Consider the following 27,127-nt stretch of genomic DNA (forward strand, 5'->3'; position numbering starts at 1 on the left):
GCGCATGGGGAGTAACAGTTCATCCCATGTCAGTTCATCCCCAAAAGGGCTAATGGTTGTGGCGAATCAGTTAGTCCCCAAAAAGACTAAACTCGTTACCCCTTTTAGTCCTTTTTTTCTTAGAGTGTACTTCTACTTAAGACAGGTAGTGACTGCGGATCCGGATCATGAGACTGAAATAATCAGAAGAATAAGAATGGGCTGGGGTGCGTTTGGCAGGCACTCTCAGATCATGAACAGCAGGTTGCCATTATCCCGCAAGAGAAAAGTTTACAACAGCTGTGTCTTACCAGTACTCACGTACGGGGCAGAAACTTGGAGGCTTACGAAAAGGGTTCTACTTAAATTGAGGACGACGCAACGAGCTATGGAAAGAAGAATGGTAGGTGTAACGTTAAGGGATAAGAAAAGAGCGGATTGGGTGAGGGAACAAACGCGAGTGAATGATATCTTAGTTGAAATCAAGAAAAAGAAATGGGCATGGGCAGGACACGTAATAAGGAGGGAAGATAACCGATGGTCATCAAGAGTTACGGAATGGATTCCAATGGAAATGAACACTGTGGTATAAACTTTTTTAAACAGGGTTGAAGTACCTCAGACAGGCTGGCCAACGTTTCGATAGGTGGACCTATCTTCGTCAAAGGCGGCCTCGTCATCCTCGGCGTGTTAGTTTTAAAGGGTTAGTGCAGTGACGTCACGTGCGGGTGTTGTCGCTGGCGGCTGGTTTTAAAGAGAGAGATTACAAGAGGGAACAGGCGCTGTCGTCCGACGTCTGTGAGCCTCATTCTCAAGACGAAGGGACAAGAGCGTGAGAGTGGGCACGCGGGGAGGAAAGAAAAGAAATAGAAGCAGAAAAAAGGGGAAAAGAAGGAAAAAAAAAGCAGGGGGGTGCCAGGGCCGTACCAAGACACAACAAAGGGGGGGGGTGAAAGAAAAAGAAAGAGAAAAATGAAATCTTTAAGAAATACGGGGGCTTGGGAGCGTGTTGGGGATGCGAAAGGTTAGGAGGTAATCCGGGGGAGTCGTTGGCGGCATGTTTTTGAGGCATTAGAACGGCCGGTCAAGCAATAGGTCGAGTAATTTTGAAATAGTTAAGGTGGCGACGGGGAGTCTGCGGTGCAATGTGTGGGGTGACTAAAAGGCAGCGGCATGGTCTTTCAAGGGGCACTGCCCCACGCGCTTAACGTAGGTGTCGTTACGGCGGCATCCAGAAGGCGATGGTTGAGGCGCCGAAAAAGGCATATTGACTTCGGAATGTGTTGTCGAGGGGGTTTCAAAAAAAAAAGACTAAAAAAGGGGTAAGGGGGAAGGGGGGGGCGAAATCGGTATAGCAAACAGGAGGGCGACGCGTGCAGAAGCGGGCGCGGGCAAGTGTACATGGAAGAAGGGGATCGTACACTTGGTATAGACGTAAAATCCTGAAAGAGTACATTAAATTAAGTAGTAGGTCAGTCAGTCAGTCAAGAACTTTATTGAGGTCCTGAGGGGTCTAAGCCGTTGGAGATCGCACGCGGCGAGCTCCTTGGGCCGAAACCGTAGGCGACGCCCAAGTCGGGACGGGAACGTGGTGACGCTCCGCCAGTTCTTGGGCCCTCTGGACGGCCTTGAATTGCAGTTTGAGGTCCGGGCTTTTGAGGGCTTCTTCCCATTCGGGCTCACTGGAGAGAGGGCCCTCTGGTAACGCGGTACATTGCCAAAGCATGTGCGAGAGTGAGCAGTAGGGTTCTGGGCAGTCTGGGCAATTTGCCGGGATTTCTGAATTGTAGTGGCTTAATAGGCCTCGTGACGGATACGAGTCCGTTTGCAGCATTCGAAACGCGGCCGCCTGCGCGCGCTCGAGTTTGGCGTGCGGGAGCGGGTATTTCATTCTGCCTTTCCGATAGTGTGAGGTGATTTCTTGGTATGTGAGTAGCGGGTCATTAAACTGAATGTCCAGCCCCTCGGAGGCCGTGGGACCGTCGCGGCGGGCAAGTTCTCGCGCACGGTCATGGGCCGTTTCATTGAGGTTGGGTTTTTGCGGGTGGATGTCTTTCCCCATGTGAGCGGGGAACCAGGAGAGGCACCGTTTGCACTCGTTTGAGCTCGCTAGTAATATATGCGCTACCTCTTTCGGTACATTGCCGCTTTCGTAAGCCCGAATTGCAGCACGCGAATCCGTGAGGACATGGGTAAATGTGGGGTCTGCCATGGCGATGGCTACGGCTATCTGTTCGGCTTTAGCGCTGGTGGTCGATTTAACCGATGCCGATGACCGTAACGTTCCGTTGCCGTCCACAACTGCTATCGCGAAAGTTGATGTATTGCCGTACTGGGCCGCGTCAACAAATGCGGTGGCTTCACGATCCGCGTCTGTGCGGTCGAGAATCGCGCGGGCGCGGGCCCGACGCCTACCCACGTTGTATAGTGGGTGGACGTTTCTGGGAAACGGTGAGACTCTGTAGTTGTCTCTAATTTCACTCGGTAGGGTAACAGCGTGCCCGAGATAGGGAGATGGGGAGACATTAGCTTCGCTTAGAATTAGTCTACAGGCTTTGGACGAGGATAGGCGGAGTATTTGCGCCATAGTCTGAGCCTCGATCACTTCGTCGATGTTGTTGTGCATACCTAGCTGATCAACCTTTTCTGTACTTGCTCTTTGTGGAATGCCCAAGACCTGTTTGATGCTCTTGCGCATGAGTGTGTTTAGTTTCGTCTTTTCTGTTTTCGTCCAGTTGTGGGCAGAGGCGACGTAATTAATATGGCTCATAAGGAATGCGTGGTATACGCGCAGAAGGTTATCTTCGCAGAGACCCTTCCTGCGCCCTGAGACTCTGTGGATGAGTCTGATCATATTTTCGGTTTTGGCGGTTAAGTGTTTGATCGAGTGTGCGTGGCATCCGGTGGCTTCGATTAGGAGCCCAAGAATGCGTATGTGGTCGACTTGTGGAATCTGTTGGCCGTCTCTTGTATGTAGTGCGATCGGAAGTTCGTCTAGAGGAGTTAGGTATCGGACTCCTTGGCAAGACTTGCGATATAGTAAGAGTTCCGATTTCTTGGAAGATAGCTTCATTCCTGTCTCTAGTAGGTACTCCTCCGTGGCATCTAGGGCAGACTGTAATGCCTGCTCCATGTCTGCCAGGGAGCCTCCCGGGCTCCAGATGGTGATGTCATCTGCATATAGAGCGCAATTTACGTTCGGGATGTCTCGTAGTTTGTCTGCGAGTCCCTTCATCACTATGTTAAAGAGTAATGGAGAGATGACTGAGCCTTGCGGTGTTCCGACGGAACCCAGCGTGTAGCAGTCCGACTTAAGTTGTGAGACTCGCAGTCGGGCTTCTCTGTCCTTAAGGAAGGAGCGCACGTACTCCTGAAATCTCTGGCCGAGGCCGAGGCCTGCCACAGACTCCAATATGAAGCGGTGCGAGACGGTGTCGAATGCTCTCGTGATATCGAGGGCGAGGATGCCTCGAACGTCTCTTGTTTTAACGTCAAAGACCTGTCTTTTTAGGAGCAACATGACATCTTGCGTGGAAAGGTGGGGTCGAAACCCTACCATGTTGTGTGGGAGGAGTTCGTGTTCCTCAATGTAGCGTGACACTCGGTTTTGAATGACGTGCTCGGCTACTTTACCCACGCATGAGGTAAGAGAGATAGGGCGTAAATTGTCGAGGTTAAGTGGTTTGCCGGGTTTTGGGATAAGGACCACCGTGGCCGTGCGCCATTGCGTTGGTACCTCTCCTGTTTCCCACACGTGGTTGATGTCTTTATTGAGTAGTGTAATGGCCTGGTCGTCTAAGTTACGTAACATTCGGTTGGTTACCCCGTCGGGTCCTGAGGCCGACCTGCTGTTGAGGTTGTGTAGCGCCTCTCGAACTTCTGCTTCCGTGAAGGCAGCGTCTAGTTCGGGAGTGGTGTCGCACTTTATGCTCGGGTAATCGTTGGGGTGAGCGTCGCCTAATGGAAGGTAACGTTTGGCGATTTCTGCCAGGAAGGACTCTTCCGTTCCCCCTTTCGCTTTATGTAAGTGTAAAAGTCGGTCTAGCGCGTGGCTGTGATTGTCCTTTGTTTGGGTGTCGTCTAACATGCGTTTCAGGAGGTTCCACTTACCTCCGGTTCGCATGCGGCCGTCGACCGCCGAACATAGTTCCTGCCATTGGAGTCTTGTGAGCTCCGTACAGTATTGTTCGATATCTCGGTTGAGTATCGCGATGCGTTTGCGCAGACGTCTGTTGAGACGTTGTTTTCTCCATCGCGCAAGTATCGAGGCTTTGGCCTCGAGTAAGTGTGCGAGGTGAGGGTCAACCCTTGGGACCTCCAATTCCGTTTGTATGGTTTTCGTGGCTCTAGCTACGTCGCCCTTTATCGCAGAGAGGAGCTCTGCGAAGGAATCGTACGTGTTCGTGTCTTCCTTCCGTAACTGGCGGAAGCTATCCCAGTCTGTAAGGGTGAAAGACCGGGGTGGGGCCGCCGTGTTTGGTATTTCTGTAAGTAAGTAGTAGGCAGGAAATTTTTTTTTCTTTTTTTTTTCTTCCCCTCTCCCCCTCTCCCCTTTTTTTTCCTCCGAAATGAAAGAGTAGGTGAGGTTAAGAATTAAAGTTGGCTGGTGGCCTAATCTGTTTTGTGTATTGGTTGATGATATGAGAGTTTCAGATTTAAGTTACAGCTTTTAAAGATTCTAAGTTGCCGCGTGCCAAATTAATTCCTGTCGGGTGTAGGCAATTAAACTTGTGTATGAGGTATGATTCCGTGTACTTCCTTTCGCGAGGGGAACGGAAATTTGTTTGTAGTATATAGAGCCTTGCTTTGTCAAACATATGTCCTTGTTCATTAAAGTGGCTGGCTACTGCTTTGGGTAAATTGTGTTTTGTGTCCGCGCGGTGACCATTGAGTCTTGTATTGATTTGTTGTCCGGTCTCACCTATGTATTGTTTGCTACAAGCGGCGCATTCTAGACAGTAGACTACATTGCTTGATGTGCAGGTGAAAGCCGAAGTTACTTTGTGTGTGTAATTCGACGCTGTACTTTTTACTGTAGTAGTGGATTGAATGTGTTTGCATGTAGAGCACCTGGGGCGACCACAGGGATTGGTTCCCAACTTCTTCTTTTTCTGTAGTTTGGCGTGCACAAGAACATCTTTAAAATTAGTGTTGCGTCTGTAGGCTACTCTGGGAGGGTCGGGAAAAATCTTCTTAAGTTTCTGGTTGCTGGTGAGAATCGGGTAGTATTTACTTAGGATGTTATTCACGTTTGGGAGTGCGTTTGAGAATTTAGTAGTAAGAAGAGGCGTTGTTGTTGTGATCTTCGGGCGGGGTTTGAGGACCTCGGCTCGATCAAGTTTGGTTGCAGCGATGTAAGCTGTTTGAAGGTCACTGTTTGGGTGGTTCCTGTTTGATAGCGTTTCTTTAAGGTGATCGAGTCTATCTATGTAGTCTTGGTTTTCAACGCAAATGCGACGTAGTCGTGTGGCTTGGCCTTTAAAGATGCCTTGTTTGCAATGTCTGGGATGGTGGCTGGTATATTCTAGGTACTGTTGTTTGTCGAAAGGTTTCCTATACAGCGTTGTCTTTAGTTCACCATTGTCAATGTATATTGTTGTGTCCAGAAAGTTTATGCGCTCAGTTGAGGATTCTGATGTGAATTTTATTGTTGGGTGAACAGAATTTAGAAAGGATACATATTTATCTAGACTGTCTTGGCCCTGTCCCCAGATTATGAGTATGTCGTCTATGTATCGTAGGTATGTGTGGGGCTTGGTAGTGCAGCGCGATAGGAAATCTGTTTCTAGAATCCCCATAAATATGTTCGCGTAGGTTGGTGCAAAAGGCGTACCCATGCTTGTACCATGTATCTGTAGGTAGTAACTCTCTTCAAATTCGAAGTAGTTATGGGCCGCCTTTGACGAAGATAGGTCCACCTATCGAAACGTTGGCCAGCCTGTCTGAGGTACTTCAACCCTGTTTAAAAAAGTTTATACCACAGTGTGCCATTCCATCTGCCAGCCCCTTTCTTGTTTATGGAAAGGAAGTGTAGCAGAGGGCGGCAGAAAGTTAGGTGGTCGGATGAGATTAAGAAGTTTGCAGGGACAACATGGCCACAGTTAGTACATGACCGGGGTAGTTGGAGAAGTATGGGAGAGGCCTTTGCGCTGCAGTGGGCGTAACCAGGCTGATGATGATGATGATGAAGCTGTCGTGATGGCGATACACAACAGTCAAAAAGAGGACGGCAAGGTGACTGCGCGTCACTTTTTTTTTTTTTTTTACAAAGGACTGCCAGTTGGCCGTCTAGCAACATTGCTGACTTTTTGTTGTAGTCTTGCAGACGCACATTCAAGCGCCTGCCGGTCTGACCAATGTAGTGTCATTCACAAGAGAGTGGAATTCTGTAAACAACTCCCTTTTTGCAGGTGACGTAGGTATCGTTGTGCTTGATGGCAGTCTGGTTTGCGCATTCTCGTACAACAGCTCAACTTGCTCAAACACAAAAGCTTATTTGGCACCGTGAACAACACTTTGACGCAGGAACGTTGCCCTACCTTTTTAAGATTGTGGGAAACTTTATGCAGGTAGGGAATCACTGCTACCTTTGTATCTTTCTTCTTTTTTATCTCTGCTGTCTTCCGCTCTCTGTTCGTCACTCATGCGCGATTCAACCTTTCTTCTGCGATGCAGGCCTTCAGCAACTGAGACTATATAACGTGCCTCCGATACTCCGACGTCTCCAAACGTGCCATTTGCCTTTGAAGGCTTGCTGCTATGGAATGATTGCATGACTTACAGAGAGCGCCAGACAAGAAAGAAAGCACTATTTTTCTTTTTACAAGCTTAGAGTGTGCTGTTCGAGCTGTACGGTAAAGGGGCTTATTGGCTCGTGGGGCCCATACATATAGCACTTGTCCTGTCTCGACTCGTCCCTCGTCCTTAGTGCGCTATGTTACTTGCATTACGATGAATAACCAGCAAGCCCAAACCTATTCCCTTCGGCGGCCATTCCTTAGCAGCGCCTTTAGGTAAGGGTCATTTCAATATGTTCACACAGCCGTTGATCGCTGTCAGCGCTCTATTGCATCTACCGGCGTGACGCTATCGCAATTGACTAAGAGAGATCACGTGCTTTCCACGCCGCTAAAAAGGGAATAGCTGAAAAGCTGAAGATATACAAAATTACCGCCCGCGATTTGCTCAAGACATTGAGAAAAAGCATAGTATGGCGTTTAGTTACGTTCGTCGCGTTTATTATATTGTGGTCGATTAAGCCATGGAAATTAAGTCATGGTCGATTAAGCACAGGAAATAACTTTGTTTGCGCAAAGAGAGACCGCGAGGGATAGAAGCCGAAGCTTATGACCAAAGAACTATACCACCCTGCCCATCGCACACCGGGGATTCGTTTTCGGAGGAAAGCGATTGCTGCGGCTACGACAGCGCGGGCGCGCTCAAAGCTGGTTCGCAATTGGAACATCTTTCTGATATATGAAAGAGGCGACGTTAACATTTCACTGACTACTTTTCATTGCTCGGTACAGTTACAGTATCATGAATTTCTTTCTTTCAATAAAGTGACGTGACATGTAGTACCATGAAGTTCTCCGGTCACCCAATCCAGGCGGAATTTTAAGAAAAGCTATGTACCATCCATTTGGCGGTTCACAAATTTAATCCAGAATTTAGTTAGTTTTCTTTCTTGGTAATGAAACGCAACAAACTTCGGAAAAAAAAAGATGTATAGGCTGCGAGAAACCTAAAAGAAGCGCGGTACAGATGTTGTGTAGAAATGTGCAGACAGATAATTGTTAACGGAACACAATGGAGGAGATTGCGTCTAGATTGCTTCTTGAATTATATTTTTCGCCGCTCTTGTGAAGGAACATGGTATCCAGTGCCAACAATATTAATATTTTCTAACGTATTTACGCACCTCAGGAATATTAGTCGCATATTCGCGCCCTCGATATCAGAAACCGATGCCTTAAGGCTGTTTCACATGACGCGATTGGGGTGAAAAAAATCGTTCTGCCGCGCATGTCGCAGAGCGATTATCGCTGACAGGTTTCACATCCGTTTGCGGCAGCGCGATTTCCGTCGCAGCGATGCGCAAGGTTGCTGCCTGCATCGTTAAATAAAAACAACATGGAAACAAGTGAAATATTTGAATTTTCCTATTATTATTCGATAATAGAATAAGTACACCATTTTTTAACGTTTAAAAGCGTGGAGACTTTACGACAGCTTGCAGATGCGGTGAGTGAGACGCTGCAGAACGCCGCAAGTATAAGCGTGCAGCTTCTGCGGCGTCGGTGGGGTGGTTCCGTTTAGTACACTCTAGTTTCCTTGTTACTATGGAAGCCACAACTTTTTCCTAGATGAGTATTTGCTTTTGCAGAAGAACAAGCTACTGTCGAGTGTACATGTATAAGCAGCTGGCACAATTTGTAGCGATAAAGAGATTGACGACGGTGGCGATCGAGTGGGTACGTGCCTTATGTCGAAGCGGCGTCCTTCTCCCGACCTGGATAGCGTGCAGCTTTTTTTAAACGAATGGTGTAAGCGGAAGAAAAACAAAATGTTTATGAAGCTCCTAAGCCGCAGGCACTGGTGGGTACGCCCTATTAAAACATTACTAAAACTGGCGCGCGACAATGCTCTACAGAGCTACCAACGCGCGGTAAAACAGGAAAGCGTCTATTTTCACAGCGCTTTGTTTCGTCACACATTGCCCCTCCCACATCGCGCCGATCACTGCGACTTAGTGACGGCGCGACCAACTAGTTGGAATGCAGTCGCGGTGGTCGCTGAGCGACGGAATTCGCTGTGTCGCTGACTAAAAATCGCGCCATGTGAAACAGGCTTTAGCGTTGTTGCTCCCGACCACACGATAATAATAATCTTCATCATCATTGTCCACTGACGATTTGACAATGTCTCTTTCGCGTGTTTTCATTTCGTAAGCATGCAACCAGTTTCACGGATAACAGTGCTGTAATGTTTAAAGCTAAAAAACAACTTGATGAAATGTAAGCTCTCTAAACAAGAGGCTAATCGCTCCTCGCGTCCATCAGTGTCGTCTGTTCGCATGCCATGGACGAAACTTTCGACATTGATGGCGCTGTTCACTGCGCCGTCCGGCGCCATCACCAGCGGTAGACGCAAGAAAGCGCGAGTTGTGCGAACTTGGCAGATTATTTACAACGAGGGAAATCATAGATATCCTGAAAAAAAGAAAAGATCTGGCGTATACTGTTTCTGCATCTGCATGCTCGTATGGCTTGTATTAATTCCTTGACACATAAGCAATTACTAACTTGTGTGGTAGAGTACATTGACGATCGACTACGATCAGCGCAGTTGCGTTTCAGAAATCAGCTGGTTTATCCGTAGACTTCTTATATTTGCTCCGCTTTTCTATGAACTTTTATACAACTTACATGTCCAGAATGGAATAATGATATATTCAAAAACGAGGAATGCGTATTAGCTCAAGCTTAATGGATATATTTTCAGTGCCCCATGATATTCTTGTCAGACGCATTGATAGGGTTTAGTGGTTTTAAAGAGTTCAGATATGTCGATGACCTTTTGTTTTTTAATCTGGACGTACCCACTACAGCGGATAATTTGTTAAAAAATTCTACTGAAGCTCTGAACTTTTTCGCTTAGAAATCGATGAGTTTTATCGATAGTTTTTCTACGCGTTGTTAAAGGGCCGTTCACCGGACCCCATAGCAAATTTTGGTTATACGCTGGAAGTTGTTACGTGTGTCCTCTAGGGAGCATTCTGCCGCAAAATATAAGTCAGATCGGCTCATTAATAGCCGAGATAAATATTTGAGTGCCGCGAACCCATGATTTCAGGAGCTAGACGAGCTCCACCGCAAACATAGACCCTCTCTCCGCTTGCCCTGTCTAGACTCCGCAAGCGAAATTCCTTCCCTGCGTTATGGTCCCTAGAATATTATATTCTAGGGACCACACCAGCTCTATTCAAGGATCGCGTGACGCATACGTCACAGACCCCGCCTTCATTTTTTTTCTCCTCGCCTTTTTTGCGGCACGGCGCATTTCCGCTGACGGTGTCGCGCGCGATCTGTTGTGATTGTCTCGTTTCGCGCAGCGCACGATTTCGTGCGCTGTGAACGAGGACACCTGACTAGCGGTATAAAATTAGTGCTACGTGAATACTGAGGCAGACACAAACGGATCAAAAAGCATGATCCCGTGCTGGAGCACAGTAGAAAATGACGCAGTTTCGGTGTCTGCGCGCGCAACTGCAAGACGTGGGAACAAGCAGACGAAACGGAAATACATCTCTTGCTGCGGTGGGAAGTAAAACAAAAAACAAGCAAACATTCGGTTTGTGTGTTTTATTATTTCTCTAAGCTTTGTCTATTCAAGCAACCTATTACACAAATAACTGATGTTGCCTTGAATAATTCGCGAAGTCACGTGCACCCACGAGCGACGTCACAGCACGAACACGTGCACGTCATCCTCCGGCTTGGAGCGCGGCGGGAGCGATGAGAAGGGAAAGCGGCGTTCGGTTTGAAATGTCAGACCTTTCCGCGGCGCGTAGCGATGTAACACTTTGCAGACACTATCGTTATCGCGCGTTGTATGTTCTGCGCCTGTCAGCTCAAAATGGCCGGACCTGGTGAGGGGCACTTTAAGTGGCGTGGACCGTTCGGGCATGCAGGAAGGAAAACAAAAACAAGGAGGGGGCGTTACTTGACAATCTTGAAGCCTAGTCATAAAAAATTCTGAGGAGTGGGATGATGGGAAATAGGCGCTCACGTGATAGGCAAGCGATAGATTTAGTTGGCTCGCTTTGGCTGCGTCAGCTGCGGGGGTTTCACAATATGCGCACATAGTAGCCGTGGCAAACGCACGCCGATGTTAGTGAAGGAATTCAAGCGTGTGAAGCGGTCGAGTCTGTGCTATGTAAGTCAGGTAACGCACCGAACCATCCCACATTACGTTGACGCGGCTCGCCGCAGACAGGCGCCAAGGCTGTAGCGAACGAAGGCGTCGGGTAACCGGCATTATGCCTAATAAACCACGAGGACCACCTCAAGGACGACTGGTCGCGTTTCGGGGCGGTTTCAGGGAAACCAGGAAACCTTTCGCACTGAGAACGTGTGCAGGCAACCAAGCCAACCTTTTGACGGTGATTCGTCGCGTTTGGGGACGTACTCTGGGAGACAATGACGCCTTTCGCCCCCGCAAACATGTACGGGAAATCAAGCGAACGTCCACGGTCCGCAGGGACTGCCTTCCCGTGGGGAAAAAAATCCGTCCTTTCCTGCGTCCAAGGATGGATTAGCGAGCTGGGGACCCCAAACATATTTACGGTCGTGCCGGCCCATTTTTAAGGCAGACGGTCCCAGTCAACGCTGTCGTTCTGCTCAAGGTGTTCGGCCTCTCAGCAGACCGGCGAGAACTCAATATGCGCGTAACGACGCCGCACCGCACAATATTCCAAGATATTGGCCATTGTCCGTGCAGGTGATACATGAAAACCGTCCCTATCGCTCGTCAGCCCACAAAGCTGTGAAGGCATTTTTGTCTTTCTTGAGGGCGACTGGCCTATCTGAACGCCTCTAACTTGCTCAGGCCCTCCGCGTGCGTGCGTGGGCTCACCCAACACCCTCTAGAGAACTTAAGGCCTTCTGGCTTACCCTCTCCCCTTGAGCGACGTCACGCACAAGAGGCCAACATAGAAGTTCCGTGCAGCGTGCTACGAAGCTACGAGCGGCGCACCAGTTTTGAAAATGAAGCGCGGAAGATATACAATGGTGAACGCCGGCTATTCGGAGAAGACAGAGGGTACGAAAGCGGCGACAACAATTCAATTAGTTCCAGGAGCCCTGCCGCTCCTTGAATAGCTTCGGGGTTAAACAAGTCCCGGCATGCTCGGCCATGCTATTGCATGCTTCCGAACGCACATTTTTTTCGAGACGTGACCAGTGCATGTAGTCTCAACACTTGTGCTGTGCTTGCGATTGTGTGTACCGCGAGTCTTCATTGCCCCGGAATGTGGAGTGCCATGCCAAGATATGCCTATTAAGTGCTGCGTGCCCAATTGCCGGAGCAATTACATGTACAAATCAAGGCAGAAAAATAATGTCTTCAAGTTTCCGCAAGATGAAGAAGCCCAGAGTGCCTGGATTAGGGCGCTACCACGTGCAGAGTTCATTGTATTAGCGCACTCAAGGGTAAGATGTTCAGAACATCTTTAAATAGTTACTTTTGAAAAATACGGGAAGGTTAATTGCTCAATTACAGCAAGTGCATTTACAGAAAGTGATGATTCCTCAGAGTTCGACGCCTTCGAGGATAGACATAAATCTGAATTTGTGTTAAGGCACCTTTTGTGGTGTAGGACGAATATTTTATTGAAGAACTACTGCTGCAAAATGAATGACAAAATATTGTATGCCAATGCTAAGGCAAGGAAGAGAAAAGCTGAAACTCTGCCCAATAAGGCAGCTGTTTTCGTGTAAATAGCTGCACAAATGTTTATATCCCATTTCTAAACTCATTTGAGTTGTTGTAAATTAGTGGACTGCGGTAATTAGTGCGTCGAAAGCGAAATTATTCGTTTGACCATAATATAGATTGTAATAAATACATGTGTCCCCAATAAGATTGTTCACACGCAATTGTGAAGCTAATCGAGTGCATTACATTCGTCATTGCCGTGCCGTAAAAACCACAAGTACAAAATACGGAAGGAGAGGTTTTTGTGGATTCAATTTACTTGAAGTAATGGGTATGAAGTTTGGGGTACGATAAATAATAATAATAATTCACAAAAAACGTACATTACAAAGACGACAAAGCGTGATGCTATAAAAGCTTCTGGCATCAACACATGCACAAGCTTTACAAAGCTGTTTTGTATCTGTGCCTCTAAATAAATGCTTTGTAAGGTGCCTGCTGCTCATCCCGCAGTTTCGACTGAAGAAAACGTGTGGAGTGGTCAATAAAAGCATACGGCTGCTAGGTGAACCAAGCCGCGATCCCTTCACTGAACCCGTATCCCCGAGCGTGCCGATGGCCTCTTGCCCGTGACGTCACTCACCGAGCACTCCGGCCTTCTAGTCTAGGAGGTGTTGGCTCACCGCGGCCTTTCCTCCTCCTCCTCCGCTACCTCTCTCATCTATTCCCTCTTTCCCGTCCCCCATAGTAGGGTAGCCAAGCAGACGCATTTCTGGTTAACGTCCCTGCCTTCTCTCTTTATTTCCTCCTCCTTTTACACCTGATATTGGCAAGCGTGATTATGCGAGCTGCGGCACCGCCACAAGGTTGGGAACGGTACAGGGCACGCTTGGCGTCGATTCCTGGCGTCATCACGCGAAAAAAGAGAAGGCCGCGATGAAGCCCATGCCAGCGAAAGCTTGCGCTGCTGTTGGCCTGCACTTGCAATGGAGGGGATAGAGATATTCACTATTGCACTTTTCCATATTTATTTGGGTGCTGCCATACTGGGCCGCCCGCAGTGCCAAAGTACTGCAGTCCGTTCGCGTCTGTCGACGGCCGCACCTGTGAACTTTGCACCGTCGGTTTCTAGGCACGCTTCGTCGTAAACGCGAATGCTGGGCGCGCTCGTTCACCGCCAACAGGAGAGGATCTTCTATTGCTGCTGTTTTTGTTCTTCACAGCGCGGACTGAACAGAATATATGGACTTACAGGCCACATCGCCGGACTGTATGTTTAACCAATGGTTTAGCCACGCCCGATCCGAGCATTGGAGCACCACACAAGCGGACCGCTCATGGAACATTCCGCTGAGGCAAGTATACTTTAGCGACCACTTGGTGAATAATTTTTTCTAGCCCGCACATTCGTGCAATTACATAGGATGTTGATAAGCTACAGCCGACAATCCTACGGCACTACACGTAGGGTACACACACACACACACACACACACACACACACACAATATATATATATATATATATATATATATATGGCGCCCCTGTGGCTGCAGCGTCGCCTCACTCAGGGGGTGTTGCGCTGCTTCACTATAACTAAGCCGATTCCCCGGCGGCGAGCCGACGACAGATTGTTCTGCCTCCCTGCCTCCCACTTCGCCTGTAGGGTCTACTCTACTTTCTGGGCTTTTGTCACTGGCTTGATGTCCCGACCCGCCATCCTCCGCTGCCCCCGTCTCAAGCGCATCGAGCCGCCTTTCCAGGTCGGCGCTCCTTTCCCTCTCTTCCCTAAGCTCGGCCACGGTCCTTACTAATTGCGCGACCTGGACCACTTCCACATTGACCAAATCGTCGACTTTCGCCTGCAGTGCTACCCGCTTCTCCCTCAGGTCTGCTTTAAGCTCTTCGAACTTGGCTGCCCAAGTTCCTTCTAGTTTTTGGACTGCTTCCCTGACACCCTCGCACAGCCTGCACGTGAAGCTAGGCCCCTCCGCGTCTGCTAAACTCTGGAAACTAGTCTCGTCGAGGAAGTACCAGCGCAGGCACTCGTCGCACTGCACTTGCTCCCCGTCCCCTGCGGCCTTCTCTTTCTTCGGTTTCATCGCTAGGCCTACGTCTCTAGGCTCAACGAGCAAGTCCGCCAAATCACTCGAGCAAAGCCGACCTCGACCGCTACCTCAAACAAAAATAAAAAATTTGCACTCTCTACCCCATGTAAGAATCACTTCGAAGAGCTAGCTGAGAGCATAAGCCTATCAAATAGGTCCCGCCTACCACCTAGGCCTAACGGGGGAGCCGTCAGACCTACACAAAGCCGGTACGTTTACTACTCTTACGAAGAATTCAAAATACACGCCCCTACTCAATGCAAAAGAAAACTTCGAAAACACTAGCTAATAAAAATTTCCTGGGGCTTAGTTCTGGTTAACCCTAGTTGAATTGCGAAAGCGAGCTGCATGGCTACGCTTGTGGTTAAGCGTGTGGTTTAGCTCTATTGTATAGAAACGACAAGACACACTGTTCAGGTAACGACTAGGCTAGGTAACGTCTATGCAACGTCTACGCAGCATCTCATTCCGATGCTCTCGAGAACTCAACGCGCTCTCTTCCGCAGTTGAAGAGTCACTCCGGGACGTGGCACGACTTCTAGCCACATCTTCGTTACACTTCTCGAGTCGTGCGGCGCCTTCTTCTGGCGTCTCTTGAGCGCGTTGTCTCTTTCTCACTTCGTTCTGTCGCGTCTCTTTCGCGCTCTCCTTAACGACTACATAGACGACAATACACCGAGGCGAAGCGCATGTATATATACCACCCGCGAGGCGACACCTCCTCTCCCTCTACCACAGCGGAGCACATCTTCTGGTGAAGCGAGCGGCGTTTAGAGCGGCGACAGCAGCGGCGGCATCTGTTGGAGCGCGGCTGCGGCGTTGCTAGGCAACGGCGGATCAAGGTCGTTCGTCATATGGCCTCGAGCTCCACCACTGGAAAAGCTGGCGCCACCGTCGGCGTGACGTGCTATTAGGGATCACGTGGACATACCGGCCGCGTCGGCTGCTTCGGGAGCGCCGAAGCGAGCTGAAAACGAGAGTTCAAATTCCCTCGTACGCTGCGGTCCTCATTTAATGGCGAGATTTTCCCGCTTCGAGTGTCTCCTTCACAACGCTTGAAAGCACTACAATAGGTTGTGGATGACTTTGAAGGCGCGCAACATGGTAGGCTACTGTTCGGTGCCGCAGTGCCGGACGTACGCAACGGAGCCCGGTGTCAGCCTTATTCACACGTAGCCGCAAGACAAGCTGCGTGAACCTTGGCTCGCGAAACATAAAACCGGCAAACAGTCATTGGCTACAACTCGGGTATGCAGCAAGCACGGACGCGAGGAAGATTTCTGTTACGGCGCCGGGTCTGCGATGTTCGGAAAACGCGCACTGAGACGCTCGCCCGAGTCCGCTACCCGACTAATGTCATGACGGTTTGGTCTATGAACTTGTCGATGCTATAGATACTGGAAAGCTCACTGGAGTGGAAAGGGAGCGGTAAGAAGCACATTAAAGAAAGCATGGCATATGGTCATGTTTGTGTTATGAATTAATGCACTGGATTGCAAAAAACATAAGCAGCGGGAAATCGCACACTGAGAACACCGATAAACACACAGCGCGACGCAACTCGAGGAATAATATTGAAACGTCTAAGAATTTAGAAGACAAAAAAGATTGAATCGTCGTGACGGCACATCACAGTCCCCGTAGGCGTCGAAGTCTCTACAATGAAATTATTTTTTGAACAGCTCTGTTAGCGCCCACGCAACAATGGTTGCTTGTATACTGTAAAATGCTCATATTCTGCGGCCTAAAGCTCATGGCACGGCGCGAAAACGCGCACGCGGCGAAAGCTAAACAGTGCGCGGACAAGCATGCAGACGCGCAGTCCGTCGCTGCGAATCTGTGCGATCGCTGCATTGAGGCTTCATTATATTACGCTCCGTTTAGTTATACAAACACTATAAGAACATATTTCACATAGTTTGCTCTCAGCGTTTTTTACCTACCTTTCACGCAAGAAGCCGGTTCGGGAGACTCCATCGCGGCGACCGCGCGCAGCAGCGTTCACTGTACGTATTCGGTAAAGAGATAGCGTCTGTAAACGATTCTGTGCTTTCAGTTTGCCCAAGATTTTTATTTAGACAGTAAAAAAACTTCTCGTTTCGAAAGTACTGACAGAAATGTCCGGGAGAGCTCGCACGTGGCGTTTTCAGTGAGCGCCGACAGCAAAACCTATGAGGTGCGCGCCGCGTGATCCCTCATACTACGCCAGTGAGTCGCTTCCGATAGATGGCGACTCCGTAACTCCTCGCCGCCAATATGACATACGGCGCAACGAGCCGAAATGGCTCGCTGGCTGGCGTAGTTCTCTACTCTGGCCTCCTGAGCGCCCGCGGGCACCCTAAAAATGCTACAGCGCGACCACCAAGTCGCCAGCCCACTTCTCGTGCCAGCCTGTAATTGAAGTGGATCCCGTCTTGTTTAAAACCAACACATATATAAAGTGAGATATAAGAAGGAAGAAGAAGCATGTGCTTGCTGCGGTAAAGCTAGGGAAACGACGGAGCATGTTTTATTAGAATGTGAACACATCTACCCAGCGGTCGATTTAGGCAGCACTGGCCTCCTTGAAGCCCTTGGGTTCAGCAGGAGCAGTGGTAAAGCAAACATGTCCGCAATAGGCATTAGTAAGAGGCGATTGGAGGATTGGTGGAAGAAAAGTAGGGAAATGACAAAAGACGGAGACGTACAAAAGCACAGTTCGCAATAGTGGATCAGAAAATTTGGCTGTGGTAGTTTATAGTGTTTTTTTTTCTTTTTTCATTGTTTAACCTAGGTAGGACATTAGGCAGTATAATAGCAAGAGCTTGGTGGTGCAACCCACCACCCTGTTCCGAAGGGGACGCTCATAACATCCATTCATCCATCCATCCATCTGCAGTGCCGCCTGGGCAGAGTCTGAGGTCTATGGCTATCCGCGTGCCGCATCTTGGAGGTAATCAGCGGCGTGTGCAAAGATTTGAGCGAGCCGAGATGGCTTCATGTGCGGTCTTCCCGGGCACCTATACTCCTGTTGATACATAGCGGACAACGCTGTGGAAGCTACGCAAGAAGCTCGGTAATCAAAAATGTATCGCTACACGCGTTTCATTGTTGCACAGGTTCGTGTGAAACTGCCGCAACAGGCAGGAAAAGAAAAACCCAAGAACGAAAACGATGAAAAGCACAATGCTCATAACAATGCACCACAGCCTTATAACAGTGTATTAAACAGAAACTGAATGCAATTTTCATATTTTTGTTTACATAGAGAAAGAACTATATATATTATCACTTTTTTCCCCCATATTTGTCCTACACAGCAATGCACTTTTGGTATTATGCAATCAGCTTTTGTATCCTGTCCACGAAGAAATGTTTGGTTGCTCACGAAGTCATGTCTGCTCTACTTGCTGGACCTCATTAACTGACCCGAAGACCACACAGTGCCTCTTTTGAAAGGCCGAACATGTGGCAATTTGACGGTGCCACATCAGAGCTATATGGAGTACGGGCAAGTGCTAACAGCCTTCGCTGCATACCTGCCGATTGGACTTCATCTGAACACAGAAAGTGTGCAATGGCACAATGTTCCTCGATGGTGCAATCTGGGAGTGGTGCATTCATACATTTGACCGCTTTTCTGAATGAGTAGGGCAAGGATGGATAATCCTACTTCGTCACTCCAAGTATGCATGTGGCGACTTAAGACATGCACCCTTCGTCTATTTCCGCCAAAACACAAAATTGTCTTTACTTCTTTATTTACCCTGGTATTTAGCATTAAAAGCATCTGTTCATTCATTACCAAGTCTAAATAAATAACAATTTCATATAATTGCTGGTAAAAAATACGAAACTTTCTTGGTGTACTTGCAGCAACTGCATGAAGTGCTGCTAGCCCTCAGAGCATAACACTACATATGAAATGGAGTATATTGTTGGAGGTCACATAATAAAAATTTCGGAGACATGGTGAAGTGAACAGCAAAATGACGCATTGACCCCTGGCTATGGCGCGGCGCTATGGCAGCTTTGCGGTCATCAAGTGGTCTGTTCGTGTCTGAGTGTACAGCACCAGGTTTACTGCAACTTGCATGGCCGATAAAAGAAATCACCTTAATTAGTGTAATTGTTGCTACGGCTGCCACCAGTTGGTATGGGGATAGGGTTTCAGTGACCTTCAACAGCGTGCTTGGAGCTCTAACCAGATTGACCATTGGAAAGAGTTTGGCGTGAAGACGAGATGATGTAAAAACAAATAAAAAAGTTTAATACATCGTTATGGGTCAGCAGCGCGCTCCAAGACAAGAAGTACAGAAATGTTCAGTGTGCATGCTTCTGCACCAGGGCAGAGATGTGTCCACGTGGCGTCCCACTGGCCCTTCTTATACGCTATACGATCCGGGCAACCTCACTCTCTCTTGCTCCCTGGTAGAGGGCCTTGTCAGCACACTGGTCAGCTCACACAGAGGAATACGGAGAAAAAACACACCCTGGCAAGCCACACTGAAGAATTTGGAGAGAAACCACTCCCTGGCGTAGAGGTGAACGGAAGACCGAGGAGAGTAGGATTTGCAGTGGCACTTAATCCCATTGCATACACCCGACAGACAAGTCTTTTCACGTTGACGAGTGTGACGATTAGGCACATCGTGTCTTAGGCATTAGGCATCCGTTCCATTCATGGCTGCACAAAGTGAACCGTAACATTGCCATCGCTGTCACTGCTTTGCTTTTTGGGTGAAACTGCGACTATTTTGCATACCGTTATCACATATCATGCTGGAACGCAGAAGTAAATCAATGATGCATTGAATAATTGCTTTCTTAGAGCACTCCACATCGCCAATGCCAAATTGTGTGGCACCACCACCTGGTATTGATCTCAACAATAAAGACAAACATAACTTTCTTGCCATCGCAACAGCAAGTAGCGAGGGTGAATTTGGATCGAAGAAAACAGCCTTGGCGTTGCCCTCCTCTTACATAATCACAATAGCCACTCTACAAGTTGACGTCACACGACCTTCCCTTGACCAGATCTCCAAGCCAATCAAGTGGTAACAGCCTTAAACGCCTCCAATCACTCTCGAGGTCACGCAGGTGGAATCTGCCAAAACAATCGCGAGTGCTTTTTCAATCAGCCCAAGATGGGACCACCTTTCAGTGCGCTCTGGACTGCTTGAAAATGACCAGCCGAAAGACAAAATTCAAAAGTTATTCAGCTTTCTACACAAACGCCGTCAAATGTGCCTAAATTCTGTTGTTAAGCCACCAATGCACACACCAGGTGTGCTGCAGCAATTTTTACCATTTTCTCAATTTCTGGCACATGTAATCACTTCCTATCAGTTATGCTGTCAATGGCACCACATTGCATTCACATGTAAAAAAAGAAATGCTACTTCTTTTTTTGCATTCCTCCAGGGGATGGCGAGTTATTGTCATCTTTCTCACCTAGTTAAAGCCATCACCCACTTAAAAATAAAATTGCATTTCCTATCATAGGTTTTAAACCTGGATTCCCTACCACAGCAGCCCAAAGCTATATTTTATCTGCCTGGACTTAAAAATTTTTAGATGAGAGACACAGCCGTCATATACTACACAGTTAGGCAAGCAGGCACCAAGAAAAAGCAAGAATACATAAAATTAGGGCATAAAAAAATGCACACAATGGAATGTCATGTGCAACTGATGGAGGTGGGCAGCAAGTCAGGTGAGATAGAAAAACTGTTTATTGGATGAATTCGTGCTGGTGAAAGAAGCATGAACTGCTGTGGAAATGGCGATGCTGTCAGAATGGCCGGCATTTAAAGGTTGAATGCATTGTGAGAAAATAGAGTTGAAGTAACTTGTGCATTTATTTAGCTGCATGCAAGAGTAAAAAAAAGGACATGTATGATCTGACGTGCACGATAAATGTCATAACAGTCTCAAACTTATCCGTCCAGTGCAAAATGGAAAACAAAGCTGCATCCCCCAACAGTCAACAAATGGCATGAAGCAACCTGCAAAAGATAAGGTTAAAATATCATTTGTACTCAACCAGTGACAATACAAAATATGGTGCAACACTATACCTTGCAATAAAACACAGTGCAGTAGAACCTAGTTAATTTGGATTTCACATGGCAAAAAAAACAAAAAAAAACATGAATTTGCTGAATATCGAATTATTGAGGGTATCAAGAAAGCACTAAACAAATGCTGGCTATCTGAACGAGCTCTTAGTTACTGAATGAATCGGAAAAACCTGTTTCTATTTTGCACAAATGTAGTGAGAAATCTGCAATATTTTGTCATCTTGTAACTAATTAGCGCTCGCAGTTACAAAAGCGTTGCAACTTCCTTTGCAGCGTATCTCTTCATCCGAGACATGCTTCTCACTACCACGCACATATGCCAATTATTTTTTCGCCAGTGATCTAACAGACAGTTCGTCTATTGCTATGTAGCCAGCGGTCTTCATCCTCGATTGTTTCCGCCATGTTTGACATTGCATCTCCAGCCATTGCTCTCAGTCAAGATGAAACTGTTTGTTGCAACCGATGTGGACGAAACCGTGGTTACTATCAAAATGATCATGAATGACGACTATGCAGTTATGAAGTAACACGAGCGACGCGGGCACCGAGCCACAACTACACTACTGTTTTCCGCAAGCGCTGTAGGCAAAACAGCGGTCACTTTCAATGTGATCATAGATTGCGACTAAGCGGTTCTGCAGCACGCTGTCGATGCGTGCACCAAGTCAAAACAAGACTACTGTTTGCTGCAAACGAAACCGTGGCCACTATTGATGCTATCATGGATGATGACTATGCAGTTATGAAACATGCGGCCAATGAGATGTTATGTGTGGCGGTAAACACAAGACTAAAGGCCTATAAAGACACAAATTGGCACGAAGAGCTTCGACATTCCTGTCATTCAGATACGATTTCCACTGATCACTATGGCGATGCAGATTCCACTGCTTCATTTTGGTTGGAAGCTACCGCCACTTTCATTATTTTGCCTCACACATTAGTGGTGCTCTGCACTCACCGAGTTCAGTGAGTTGTCCGAATTAGTCAATGTGTGGCCAAATACGTCTGAATTAATGAGAATTTCATTCATTAAATAATGCATGCACATGGCGAGACCAGAGGACGAGTCCAATACTCCGAATCAATGAGGTTCAAATTAACAAGGTTTCATTGTATATGCTATTTCCCGTACCCAAATGAAAATCTCTCCATCCATATGTACTCGCAAGCCTAAAGACAACTTACATTGCCACTACATAGGCGCCGCCATCTTAGAGCACGTGACCACGTTGCCATAATTCGTCTCTGTTCCTGATAGTAGAAGAAAGGCTAAGTTACTTTTGAAAAGTGCTGTTCTCGTTTCCTCGGCAAATTGTGGGACCGCCAGTGACCTAACTGTTTTCAATTAAAGCTTAAAAGAAATATGCCACTGTTTGATGTTGCTCACAATGAAGAATCCCATTTGAAATACACAAGAAATTTCAATGCTTTTCCTTTTCACAATGGAAATTTCAAGGCTTTTTATTTTCACAATGGCAAGAGAGAGAGTCAAAGAATACAGTAAGGCATTGAGGTTAACCAAGGCCGTGCCTGGCTGGCTACCCTACACTTAGGAAAGGGGTAATGTGACCACATGGGAGCACTCACGATGGTAAGCATAGTCTACGTCTTGTACGCAGATATCCTCTGACAGGAAAATACATATGAAAAAGAAAGAAAGAGAGAATAACTGTATAGTATTGATCTGCAACACAAGAGGTCCATGGCAGCACGTAAAAGCTGTTCCCCTTTATAATTATATATATATATATTGAAATACCACGGTTGAGACGACGCTTTATTCCAAGAGGGAAAAATGGCGCCGACGCAAAAACGAACACGAGCCGATGATTGATGATGACTTTGTACAGATGAAGATGAAGTCCGCATAAATGCTTACACTAATTTCCCCCGTGGACGGAAGCGGCCAGCCTGGCCGCACATTATACAGTGGAACGGATATGAAAGGGCTTCAGGCGAGAAACGTGCACGATCTCTGTTCCGCGGCAGCGTCGGTCGGTTGGGGACTCAACAGGTGTAACGCGATAGTTCACCGGCGAGGTCTGCTCGATAACTTTGTAGGGGCCAAGATATCGAGACTCAAGCTTCTCACATAAACCGGGTGTTCGCGCAGGGGTCCATAGGAGCACATCGTCACCAGGACGGTAGGAAACGGCGCGATGAGAGGCATCGTACCGATGTTTGCGATCGTCTTGGCTGGCTGCAGTGTTCATACGGGCGCGACGACGACATTGGGCAAGACGAGACACAAACTGGTCGCAAATGAATGGTGAAGCGTTGACGGGGCCAGAGAAGAAAGAAACGTCGAGTGATGAGGTTGGGTGGCGGCCGTATACTAAGAAAAACGGAGAGTATCCGGTGGTCCGTTGAACAGACGTGTTGTACGCAAATGTTACAAATGGGAGAATCGCATCCCAGTTACGATGATCAGGTTGAATATACATGGATAGCATGTCACACAGCGTGCGATGAAATCGCTCTGTTAGGCCGTTGGTTTGAGGGTGGTAGCTAGACGTTGTCTTGTGCACGGTGTTGGACGCGTGCAGAACTTGATTAAGAGTGCTTGAAAGGAATGCCTTGCCTCGGTCGCTCAAAAGAACGTGAGGCGCCCCGTGACGTAAGTAGACAGCCTGCAAGAAGAAGGCCGCTACTTCTGAGGCAGCTCCTGAGCGTATTGAGGCTGTTTCAGCGTACCGGGTCAAATGGTCAACAGCAGTGACGATCCATCGGTTGCCGTCTGGAGTAGGTGGGAGTGGCCCGAAAAGGTCAATGCCGACGACAGAGAAGGGTTGTGCTGGACAAGGAAGTGGTTGTAGGGTCCCCACCGGAGCAGTAGTAGGTCGCTTACGGTGTTGGCAAAGCGTGCACGAGGCAACATATCTAGCTATGCTCGTGGAAAGGCCTGGCCAATAGAATCGGCTGCGTATGCGCTCGTGTGTTTTGTTGTAACCCAAGTGGCCTGACGTCGGGTCATCGTGCGAGGCCTGCAGAACTGCAGCGCGAAGAGAGCGCGGTAGAACGGGAACCCATCGATGGCCTTCTGGGTGAAAAATGTACCGGTAGAGCACGTCGTCTTCAAACTTGAACAGTTTGAGTTGTTTCCGTAGCCTGGCATTGGGAGGAGATGAAACACCGCTAAGGCGATTGATGATACTATGGCAATAGGAATCGGCGCGCTGGTGAGTGGAAAGCACTGAAAGGCGGTTTGGTGAAGTCAAGGAAGAAATCGGTGTAAGAGACGAAGCGTCCTCCGTGCGGCCAATTTGACAAGGTGATGTGATGTGCCCCGATGATGGTGGTAATGGGCATCGTGAAAGAGCATCGGCATCTTGGTGCTTCCGTCCGGACTTATATATGACATTGAAATCATATGCTTGCAATCGGAGTATCCAGCGGCCAAGGCGCCCGGACAAGTTTTTGATCGTCGACAACCAACATAGGGCATGGTGGTCGGTCACAACCGTGAAATGTCGACCGTGGAGGTATGGACGAAATTTCTGAATGGACCAGACAACAGCCAAACACTCTTGTTCGGTTATCGAGTACTTCTTTTCCGCGGAAGTGAGAGTGCGGCTTGCATATGCAACAACCTTTTCGCAAAATTCGTGGTCGCGCTGCAGCAGTACGGCACCAATTCCGTGACCACTGGCGTCAGTATGCACTAATGTGGGCGCCTTGTCATCAAAATGACAAAGAACAGGTGGGGATGTTAGTGCGCGCTTGAGTTCTTGGAACGCGGCTTCACACTGATCGTTCCAATCGAAGGAACTGGAACTAGCAAGGAGCTTGTGGAGGGGCGAGGCAATGCAGGCAAAGTTCCGGATAAAACGTCGAAAGTATGAGGCGAGTCCAATGAAGCTGCGCAGTTCTTTTGCACGAAGTGGACGTGGAAAGTTGAGCACCGCGGAAATTTTATCCGGATCGGGCTGGATGCCGTCTTTGCTAACGAGATGACCCAGGACTTTAATCGTTGTGCTAGCGAAACGGCACTTCCTCGTGTTTAGTTGAAGTCCGGCATTAGAAAGGCATGTGAGCACTTCATCTAAGCGTTGCAGATGGTCAGTGAAAGTCGAGGAAAACACGACGATGTCGTCGAGGTAACATAGACAAGTTTTCCACTTGAGGCCGCGAAGGACCGTGTCGATCATTCTTTCAAATGTGGCGGGAGCATTGCATAGACCGAAAGGCATTACATTAAACTCACAAAGACCATCCGGAGTAGAAAAGGCGGTCTTTTCTTTGTCCGCTTCGTGCATTGGGATTTGCCAATATCCGGAGCGAAGATCAAGGCTGGAGAAATATTGCGCGCCTTGCAACGAATCAAGGGCGTCATCGATACGGGGCATCGGATATACATCCTTACGGGTGATCTTGTTTAGCGCACGGTAGTCAACACAAAATCGTACCGATCCATCCTTCTTCTGCACCAAAACGACGGGTGATGACCAAGCACTGGCGGAGGGACGTATGACGTTTCTTTTCAGCATATCGGCGACGTTCTCCTCGATGATTTTGCGTTCGGCCAAAGAGACTCGGTAGGGACGACGGCGTACAATAGTCTGGCCATCGGTGTCGATACGATACGATATATATATATATATATATATATATATATATATATATATATATATATATATATATATATATATATATATATATATATATATATATATATATATATTAGGGGTGTGTGGATATTCAAAAATGTCAAATATTATCAAATATCATATCTTTAATATTCGTATTCGATTAGAAAAGTAGGTATTAGAAAATTTTCAGATATTCGATTGGATACGAATATTCAATACAAATAGAATATATTACTGGCTGTGCAGGAGTAGACATGGCTCTAAGTGTTTATTTCTATCTAATTTAGGAAGTGTGTCTGCTTTCGTGCTGAATTTTACAATAATTTCATGCTACTGGCGAAATTGGCATGCTTCACCGCAATACACTGCGCATGGTTGTGCGTGTAACATCGCTGTATTTCCGGGAAGTCTACTTTCGGAAGCCAGCATTTTGCAACACATGCCCCCTGCCGTACTTTGCGCACTTCGAAGCTGTTGGTGAGGACAACAATAGCAAAGTCGCCACAATTTGCTGACAGTGGCAAATTCTTTCAACGAAAAACATGGCACTGACCAGCACATAGCTTGGTAGCGAACATAGAAACAGCTAGGCCTAGTGTTGCTGCTGTGGCTGCAGCTGCTAGCCGGTCAGCATACGAGAGCGCTGCTTCAATGCTGTGAGACAATCAAAATGGCGGAAGTGGTGGCTTTGATTATTGCTGTTTCGGACCTGGAGTCACGGCAAGAAGTCCAGAAAACTAGAGGGCATAGGGTTTTCTTCATCCAAAATTTCATATGTCCCAATGCATTGGCTATAAGGGTACGTGGCGGTACCACAAAAGCGTCCAAAAAATCGGTTGACTGCAATTTGGTCAAAGGGGCCTTCCAACAGAGTTCTGTCTTGAAGGTAGCGTACTATACATAAGATATGACAATCAGGCAGTGTAAATTCCACATAATGCCTTTGTTCGTGCATTCATTATAATTTGAGTACAGTGAAACCTTATTAAACCGTAGTTGGCCGGAGCTCGGAAAAAGTATGTACTAAAGGGTAGTACTGCCTAACCGGAATAGCGTGAGATCGCCCATTTAGTACCTGTCAAAAATGGGACTCAGAGAGGGAGATGAAAGGGGAAAAAGAAATGCAGTATTTATTCACTTCACACAGCAAATGTTATTTTCGTTTGATGCTGTGGCGGCCTAGCAGCGATGACAGTGGCCTCAAACTTACTGAAGCTGCGAGCCAGCTTTTCAGCCAGCCCCCTCTTCTCGGCAAACACTTGCATGGCAGATTCCTCGTTGGCGTTGCATGCTCTCCATGCACGTGGCCGGTAGCGCTGCAGAAGTCGCGGGGTGCCTTTTTCATTGTGGGGTGCTACTCTCGTCGCGACGATTGCATTCATGAGGCTGACGTAATGTGCAGCTTCTGCCACCGTCGGGCCTGAATCGCCTGTGCTGTCGATTTCCGTGCCGTCATTATCACTGTCGCTAGTCGACACTTCGGCAACAACAGAGGCAACGATGGCGAAAAGTCGAACCTCGTAGCCAACATCTCTTCACGGTTGCAGTGGCGCTGCCAAGCAACTTCTTCGCATTTCAAATGCCACACACCGTAGTCAACAGTAGATCCCTGTCGCATGCCAACGCCGACTCCTTCGTGTCACGTTCGATAGCACGAACGATGTCTAATTTTTCTTCTATGCTGAGCACCCGGTGTCTTTTTTTTATCTGAGCTTCAGCATGACGCGAGTCTTTGTTTGCACGACGCCACACTGCTCTCTGGCACGGCTCCGAAATGATGTTGATATGGCTTCACGCGCAAATGCACAGGGCACTTGGATGCCATTGTTCTGACCTTTGAGGCTTGTTGTTCTGCTGGGCCGCCCGATGGAGACGACACACCGCCGTGTTTGCACGACGAAAAGTGAAAACACTACGTGTTAACCGATACCTATGCAATAAAC

At 47.8% G+C, this 27,127-nt stretch overlaps 1 protein-coding gene across 2 annotated transcripts in view; it reads right to left on the reverse strand.

Annotated features, from left to right (window-relative positions):
* Positions 1 to 20,218: 20,218 nt before the first annotated feature.
* The window catches only part of NELF-B (negative elongation factor B), a 69,458-nt gene continuing 62,549 nt past the window's right edge, over positions 20,219 to 27,127 (reverse strand). The window contains exons 12-13 of one of the 2 annotated variants that reach the window (XR_010565219.2): positions 22,183 to 22,221; positions 20,219 to 20,514 (exon numbers count right to left, since the gene is read on the reverse strand). The gene's annotated coding sequence lies outside the window, so the exon portion shown is untranslated. The remainder of the gene's footprint in view (positions 20,515 to 22,182; positions 22,222 to 27,127) is intronic. The other variant, XM_065435797.2, reaches the window with a different exon arrangement.

The sequence above is a fragment of the Dermacentor albipictus genome, chromosome 1 (assembly GCF_038994185.2).
Source record: "Dermacentor albipictus isolate Rhodes 1998 colony chromosome 1, USDA_Dalb.pri_finalv2, whole genome shotgun sequence".
Taxonomy (NCBI): domain Eukaryota; kingdom Metazoa; phylum Arthropoda; class Arachnida; order Ixodida; family Ixodidae; genus Dermacentor; species Dermacentor albipictus.